Source organism: Bos javanicus, chromosome 23 (genome assembly GCF_032452875.1).
Source record: "Bos javanicus breed banteng chromosome 23, ARS-OSU_banteng_1.0, whole genome shotgun sequence".
In the NCBI taxonomy this organism is placed as follows: domain Eukaryota; kingdom Metazoa; phylum Chordata; class Mammalia; order Artiodactyla; family Bovidae; genus Bos; species Bos javanicus.
The window spans coordinates 35732352-35741851 of record NC_083890.1 but is presented as its reverse complement, the minus strand read 5'-3'; positions in this window follow the sequence as shown (position 1 = coordinate 35741851).

Sequence of the window (9500 nt, the reverse complement as noted above, 5' to 3'; positions counted from 1 at the left end):
AAAAGCAAGAGAGTTCCAGAAAAGCATCTATTTCTGCTTTATTGACTATGCCAAAGCCTTTGACTGTGTGGATCACAATAAACTGTGGAAAATTCTGAAAGAGATGGGAATATCAGACCACCTCACCTGCCTCTTGAGAAACCTATATGCAGCTCAGGAAGTAACAGTTAGAACTGGACATGGAACAACAGACTGGTTCCAAATAGGAAAAGGAGTATGTCAAGGCTCTATATTGTCACCCTGCTTATTGCTGGGCTGGAAGAAGCATAAGCTGGAATTAAGATTGCTGGGAGAAATATCAATAACCTCAGATATGCAGATGATACCACCCTTATGGTAGAAAGTGAAGAGGAATTAAAAAGCCTCTTGATGAAAGTGAAAGTGGAGAGTGAAAAAGTTGGCTTAAAGCTCAACATTCAGAAAATGAAGATCATGGCATCTGGTCCCATCACTTCATGGGAAATAGATGGGGAAACAGTGGAAACAGTGTCAGACTTTATTTTTGGGCTCCAAAATCACTGCAGATGGTGACTGCAGCCATGAAATTAAAAGACGCTTACTCCTTGGAAGGAAAGTTATGACCAACCTAGATAGCATATTGAAAAGCAGAGACATTACTTTGCCAACAAAGCTCCATCTAGTTAAGGCTACGGTTTTTCCTGTGGTCATGTATGGATGTGAGTGTTGGACTGTGAAGAAAGCTGAGCGCTGAAGAATTGATGCTTTTGAACTGTGGTGTTGGAGAAGACTCTTGAGAGTCCCTTTGACTGCAAGGAGATCCATCCAGTCCATTCTAAAGGAGATTGGTCTTGGCTGTTCTTTGGAAGGAATGATGCTAAAGCTGAAACTCCAGAACTTTGGCCACATGATGTGAAGAACTGACTCATTTGCAAAGACCCTGATGCTGAGAAAGATTTAAGGCAGGAGAAGGGTATGACAGAAGATGAGATGGTTGGGTGGCATCACTGACTCATTGGACATGAGTTTGAGTCAACTCTGGGAGTTAATGATGGACAGGAAGGCCTGGTGTGCTGCAGTCCATGGGGTCACAAAGAGTCAGACACGACTGAGTGACTGAACTGAACTGAACTTGTCATAGCGCCTTATAAGGATTATAATGGCTTGAATTAGTCTTATATCTGAGTCCAGACCGAACTTTTACCACTAGGCGAAACTGCTTCTTCTAAAAATCCAAAAGTGAAGAAGTACAGATATGGCTTCTGGCCAGATCCTTGATACTGTGATTATCTGACTTAATTTCTTTGAGGAGAAGCTATCATAAATAAATACATTACAGTGTGTCCCCAAATTCAAGACACTTGTTATGGCTTTTTCAGATTTATAATTAGACCAATTGATTTAAATTTAGAAGGGCTTCATCTGAAAAGGTGTCCAGGTATTGAAGAAAAACGTATTAAAATATTCATCAGAAACAAAACTGTCATGCTGTTTTATAACAAATTTATCTTACATTTCTTACCTTTTCTTGGTAATGAAGATAATAGATGGATAGATATTCTAGTTTTTGTTGTTGTTGTTCAGTCACAAAGTCTCGTCCGATTCTTCATGATCCCATGGGCTACAGCACACCAGGCTTACCTGTCCCTCATCATCTCCAGAGTTCGTGTCTACTGAATTGGTGATACCATCCAACCATCTCATCCTCTGTCACCCTTTTCTCCTTCTGCCTTCAATCTTTCCAATGAGTCTCTGGAAATGAGTTTTTTCCAATGAATCATCTGTTCGCATCAGGTATTCAAAGTATTGGGGCTTCAGCTTCAGCATCAGTCCTTCAAGAGTATTCAGGGTTGACTTCCTTTAGTCTATTGACGGGTTTGATCTCCTTGCTTTTCAAGGGACTGTCAAGAGACTCTCAAGGAACTCTTCTCCAGCACCACAGTTTGAAAGCATCAATTCTTCAGCACTCTGCCTTCTTATTGTCCAGCTCTCACATCCATACATGACTACTGGAAAGACTATAGCCTTGACTATACAGAACTTTTTCAGCAAAATGATGTCTTTTATTTTTAAGACACTGTCTAGATTTGTCATAGCTTTCTTGCCAAGTTAATATCTAACTAGATATTCTAGTTAGATATTAAGAAATATGTATCTATATCTTTATAAATAGATAAGGAAATAAGATTAGTTTTAACAAATGATGGGGATTTCCTTGACTAGTCCCCTGAGACTGAGTATTCCAGCCCACATAAGCTTTAGAAAGTCAAGAGATACTCTTGGTGAGGGAAATAACATTACATCACTATTGTCCTTTCAGGTTTGCAAACAAAAGCTGGATACAGCCAATTATAAAAGTCCGAGCCAGATACCTTTGCCTTACCAAATTACAATGTTGGGGAATTTCCACTACAGTCCTGGGATGTGTCCTGTGAATAAGCCAGCTTTTTATGACCTCACTTGACTTACTCTCACTGCTAACCATGTCTTTCTTCTAGGAGAAAAAGGAACCAGGAAAAAAAAGATGAAGAAGAAATGAGTGGTGAGTGATCCTATCTAATATATACTTACCCTTCTACTTTGTAATGTGACACTAAGGATGAACAAGTTCCATAAAAATTTCCTAAATTAGATCATGCTTATGCTCCAGGAATTCAATAATTAAGACAATATATTGATGGGAAAAGCAGTGACTAGTGATTGACAGAGCTGTTCTTGACCTGACACCTGATACTGAAAAGCTGGTCAAGCTCTTGAAGCTTTGGTTGCCTCATGTGTAAAATTTATGTTCTCTTAGTCTTTCCACATGCTTAGCCTTTGAAAAGATGAAGACAAAAGCTGAGATGTCACAGGACTTTATTATTGTTATTTGGGGCATCATTGTTTACTTGTTTTCAAAACTTTAGGTTTAGATCTATATTTAAGTAAGAGTTTTCTAGACAAGCCAGTCTGAGACTGGCCAGGTAATTACATGTTCACTGTAATATTTCAGTGTCAGTACATCTTAAGGGCAGTGATATCCACTCACAAAGAGCTTTCAGCAAGTTTCAATTCTAACTCATTTCCCTTGAACTTACTCAATTTTTGGGTTCTTAAATTTTTATTACTTTAAAATATTTGGCCACATCCTGCAGTATGTGGGACCTTAGTTCTCTCACCAGGGATTGAATTCATGCCTCCTGTATTGAAAGGTGGAGTCTTAACCACTGGATTGCCAGGGAAGTTCCTTTTTTAATTTCAATCAATAGATTAAATCCTGGAAAACTTTGTTTTAACATCAAGTATTTACTCTTAATATTATATATTATTAAATACTATTTGTTTAACTGCAGGCAAAAAGTCTCAAACAAGAGCAATTGAAAAAACTGCATCAGATAGAAGTTTATGGGACTAACGCAAACTTTCCAATTGAACTATTCTATCACATTTCCAGAACACAATCAAGTTGTACTGAATTAAGATCGAATTCCTCTTAAGAGGAATTTATGTCAAGAATAATGATGAATGATAAAACTAAGACCAGAGATCTAAAAGTTCTTTGGGAATGATTGATTGGTTTTTCAAAGGTAAACTGTTAGTATGTAGTTGCTGCTATTTGAAAGTATAATTTGACTAATTTCAGAAAAAATGTGTAATAAATGATAAAGGTTTCAGCATAATAACAAAGTTTGTAATAAATATAATTCATTACAGTAACCTGTTAGGTATAATTTAAGATTTAACCTTGCTCTGTTTTGGTAGACTTAAGTTGCTAGGGTAATACATCCTCACATTGAATAAAGCTTGTCAACAGGAAAAAAAAACTCAACCTAAAAGTTGAGAATTATGTTTTATTTGGTGGACAAAACTGAGGCCTTAAGTCTGAAATGCTGCCTCTCAGATAGTTCTGAGGGATTGATCTGCAGAGGTAAGAGAGAAGCCAGGGTATGTAGGAGATTTTCTACAAAGACCAGGTAATTAGAACTTCATTACTGTTAATGAAAAGAAACCAGATATCTCAAGTTAATGAATTTAGCACTTTTCAAAGTATGGGAAGATGCAAGAGTCTGGTCTTACTGAAATCATTCCTCTGATATGAACCTTGGTCATCTAGAGTCAGTATCCTGTTCTTTCCCATCCTGGGTCCCCTCGAGGGGCACCTCTGGGGGTGGTTTGGTGGCTTGGTGGCTGCGGTATCCTTTGTTTACTGATAAGGCAGGCAACATTGTTCATAAGGTCAAGTTGATGGTGAGCCATTTGAAAATAAGACAATCATACTCTTATTTGGAGTTAGAAAACTCTATCTCAATCATACAAATCAGTGTTTACGAAGGTTAGCTTCTCCTAAGGTGAGTTTAAAGAAGGCTTTCTCAACTCTGGCACTATCGCTATTTGGGGCTGGATAATTTGTTGTGGAGGGCTGTCCTGTGCATTGAATGGTGTTTAGCAGCATCTCCAAAGTCTACCACGAGATGACAACAGCACACACCCGTTTGTGGCGATTGAAAGCCTCCAGACGCTGCCAAATGTTCCCTTGTGGGTAAAATGACCTCTGGTGAAAAACACTTTTCTAATGTTTCATCCTTCCTCGATGAGTTCATGATGGGATTTTTATGACAAATTCTGCAATAATATAATTCTCTAAAAGATTCACATTTAATAGTAACATCTTAAAGATCCTGAAATATCTTATTGCAGTGAAACCAATTTACTTTTGTTTAATTGAACATTTCCCAAATATTTTGACTACAAAATCATCAGTATCTCAGTAACTGCTATTGTAAATTTCTGCATTTTGTTACAAAACATACTGGAAAATCATGGTGAAATTGAATGTTTACATAAGAACTTAATTCATTTAGAAGAGCAGTTGTTTTGCTGGGTACCCCAGCTGTGGTCCCTGCATACAGCCAACATTAACTACCAGATATCTGAGTGTAGAAGCTTTTGAGATGCCTCAACTCTATCTACCACTTGCCCTCAGCCTGCATTAAAGACCATAAGCAAGAACCATCAGAAATAAGAAACTGACTGTAGTTGTTGGAAAGCTACTAAATTGCAGGGGTGGGGGAGTTTGCAACAATAGATAATCAAAACTATATCATCTTTAATGAAAGATTCAAAGAATATTTTTAGCATTATTCAATATATCATGAAATTAGTCCTGTGTAGAGAGGTTACTGCTTGAGATGAGTTATTTGACCTATCTTATTTCATAATGGGCTTCTCTGGTGGCTCAGTGGTAAAGAATCTGCCTGCCAGTGCAGGAGACAAAGGTTTGATCCCTGAGTGGGGAAGATCCCCAGTAGAAGGAAATGACAACCCTGTCCAGTATTCTTATCTGAGAAATCCCATGAACAGAGGAACTTGGGGAGATACAGTCCATGGGGTAACAAAAGAGTCAGACAGGACTTATCAACTAAACTATATCAACACCAATTCTTGATACCTCAGTAGAACTCGGAGATGGCAATGGCACCCCACTCCAGTACTCTTGCCTGGAAAATCCCATGCACAGAGGACCCTAGTGGGCCGCAGTCCATGGCGTCGCTAAGAGTTGGACACGATTGAGTGACTTCACTTTCACTTCACTTCAGTAGAACTAGATATAACTAGAAGTTGCTCGCCATTGCTGCCTTGTAGAGCTTTGTGAACAGAAGATAACATGCAACAATCAGGAACTATCATAAACCACAACAATTCATATTCCTTAAATTTGGTAATAAAGTATTTTATCACAATCATATTGGTGCAGGCTCAGTAAGCCAGAAACGTGGTCGATAGTCTAATCCAAAACTCCTTTTTCATGTTCGATGATTATATAAGTCTATATAACTTCTTAACAATCACATACAATTTGGTCCAAGGAAAAAGCATATTTTTCATCCTAAATCTTTAAGTTTGCTCTGAAATAACCCTTTCAAAAAATAAGACTTAAGATGTAAACTTGTAATTTGGGTTTATAATGGAAGTAAAACAGTTTTAATGTCATTTTTTATACTGTGCTAAAATGTGTCAGCCAAAAGGGAGAATATATATATATGTAATTCTTTCATTACATTACAAAAATTTTTTTTGGTTTATGTTTGGGATGATGAAGTTTCCTATGCTTGGGATGACACTGAAGTAAACTATAAGAAAAGACTTTCTGAGGTTTTTGTTTTATTTTTTTATGAGGAAAAACTCATGACATTTTCACAAAGCCTTTGGTCTTAACCCAGGAAATCTGTATGCTTAGGATAAAGGCAGAGAAAATGAGCAAGAGTACTCTAAAGGTGGGCTGCTATTATTAAATGCAAATATATTCATTAAGGAATTGGCCAAATAGGAAGTTATATTCCATTTTTAATGAACTTTTTAAACACACAAATATTCTGCAGGTGTGCAGTTATAATTTAATTAACCTTTAAAGGAAGCAGTGGTTATCAATGGATAGGGGCCTGGATGATAAGATGTTATCTAGATTTAAGTTTTCACCTTTTATTTTACATACATGTTATATAAAATTTTTAAAATTTTATATAACATGTATGTAAAGCTGCCTTATTTCTACTTTCATACTCTTGACTTTTTCACAGAGTCAAAGCTCTGACGGCACCATTTTAATGGAATTTTTATTTTGAGTTGTATTGCTAGGAAAACTTCATATGATGGGAATGTTACATGTAATTTTTAACAATATATATTTTCTGAAAACTTTAAAACACTGATTAGGAATTAAGATATATTTTGCAGTACACAGTGAGACTATGATAGTTATCTGAGTAATATCAGGACAGGCACACATACACATCTATGGCTCACCCCCTAAATACTGTAAGTAAAAATGACTTACTGAATTTCTAAAGTAAAAATATTCAGGTAACACTGATAAAATCTACCCATTGGTGTGTCTATTATAGAATTCGTTTAGAGCACTAAAAAAAAACTGGCTTCACTCTTTTAATCATCATTGTTTGGGTCATCAAGGTACTTGAAAAGTAAAAAATATTACTAATTTCACTAACAGTTGCTTAGAATCTACAAAACCTACCAAACAATTTGACTGACCACTTTTAACTATCTGATTTGCTCATGTGTAAGTTATGACCAACCTAGATAGCATATTCAAAAGCAGAGACATTACTTTGCCAACAAAGGTCCGTCTAGTCAAGGCTATGGTTTTTCCAGTGGTCATGTATGGATGTGAGAGTTGGACTGTGAAGAAAGCTGAGCGCCGAAGAATTGATGCTTTTGAACTGTGGTGTTGGAGAAGACTCCTGAGAGTCCCTTAGATTGCAAGGAGATCCAACCAGTCCATTCTGAAAGAGATCAGCCCTGGGAATTCTTTGGAAGGAATGATGCTAAAGGTGAAACTCCAGTGGTTTGGCCACCTCATGCGGAGTTGACTCATTGGAAAAGACTCTGATGCTGGGAGGGATTGGGGGCAGGAGGAGAAGGGGATGACAGAGGATGAGATGGCTGGATGGCATCACCGACTCAATGGACGTGAGTTTGAGTGAACTCTGGGAATTGGTGATGGACAGGGAGGCCTGGCGTGCTGCGATTCATGGGGTTGCAAAGAGTCGGACACGATTGAGAGACTGAACTGAACTGAAACAAAAATTTTAAAGTTTCTACACACAAATAAGACACAGATCTGGGCGAGCAAATACAATAAATTTCATTAGCCCTCCATAATCTGGGGATGTAGAACCTGCACATATGCAGGACATTTCTATTACAACACCATTTTATAAAGGGACCTGAGCATCTGTGAATCTTATATCCATCGAGGTCCTGGAACCAATGCCTCCTGCATATTGAGGGACAACTGTACTTCTTGAGATTGTTTGAAAAAATAACAGGAACAAATCTTCTGTCTCGATATTTGAGATTGAATTTCTCTTTAGAGTCTTGCTATTCAGTCACTAAGTCGCTTCCAACTCTTTGTGACCCCATGGACTGCAGCATGCCAGCCTTCTCTGCCCTTCACCATCTCCTGGAGTTTGCTCAAGCTCATGTTCATTGAGTTGGTGATGCCATCCAACTATCTCAACCTCCATTGTCCTCTTCTTCTCCCGCCTTCAATTGAATCATATAAATTCTACTTAATTTTTTAAACTTCATTTATGTACACAGGAGTTTGAAAAACCTAGTTATTTCATCAGATCAGATCAGATCAGTCGCTCAGTTGTGTCTGACTCTTTGAGACCCCATGAATTGCAGCACGCCAGGCCTCCGTGTCCATCACCAACTCCCGGAGTTCACTCAGACTCACGTCCATCGAGTCAGTGATGCCATCCAGCCATCTCATCCTCTGTCGTCCCCTTCTCCTCTTGCCCCCAATCCCTCCCAGCATCAGAGTCTTTTCCAATGAGTCAACTCTTCGCATGAGATGGCCAAAGTACTGGAGTTTCAGCTTTAGCATCATTCTTTCCAAAGAAATCCCAGGGCTGATCTCCTTCAGAATGGACTGGTTGGATCTCTTTGCAGGGACTCCTTGTTGGATCTCCAAGGGACCCTCAAGAGTCTTCTCCAACACCACAGTTGAAAAGCATCAATTCTTCGGCCCTCAGCCTTCTTCACAGTCCAACTCTCACATCCATACATGACGACTGGAAAAACCATAGCCTTGACTAGTCGAACCTTTGTTGGCAAAGTAATGTCTCTGCTTTTGAATATGCTATCTAGGTTGGTCATAACTTTCCTTCCAAGGAGTAAGCGTCTTTTAGTTTCATGGCTGCAGTCACCATCTGCAGTGATTTGGGAGCCCAGAAAAATAAAGTCTGACACAGTTTCCACTGTTTTCTCATCTATTTCCCATGAAGTGATGGGACCAGATGCCATGATCTTCGTTTTCTGAATGTTGAGTTTAAGCCCACTTTTTCACTCTCCACTTTCACTTTCATCAAGAGGCTTTTGAGTTCCTCTTCACTTTCTGCCATAAGTGTGGTGTCATCTGCATATCTGAGGTTATTGATATTTCTCCCGGCAATCTTGATTCCAGCTTGTGTTTCTTCCAGTCCAGCGTTTCTCATGATGTACTCTGCATATAAGTTAAATAAACAGGGTGACAATATGTAGCCTTGACGAACTCCTTTTCCTATTTGGAACCAGTCTGTTGTTCCATGTCCAGTTCTAACTGTTGCTTCCTGACCTGCATACAAATTTCTCAAGAGGCAGATCAGGTGGTCTGGTATTCCCATCTCTTTCAGAATGTTCCACAGTGTATTGTGATCCACACAGTCAAAGGCTTTGGTGTAGTCATAGGCTTATCTTAAAAAAGTGTTCGTAAATGATAAAATATGTGTTCATATATTCTTGATGTGACCTTAATGGGAAAGCTTTATTTAAACCAAACTTGAAAACCTCCTCAGTTTCATAGCTGTATCCAGTATATGCTCCTTGATTTTCTATTTATCCAAATGGACATTATCATTCTTGTGAGGTACACCTGAAAGTAGTCAAGCTCTTATTCTGCAGTTATTAAAAGAAACTTATAGCTTATACTCATTTTCTTTCTTTATGAAGTGAATGTCCCTTCCTGGAGGAAACACCCTATCTTTCATCTATTAAGTTAA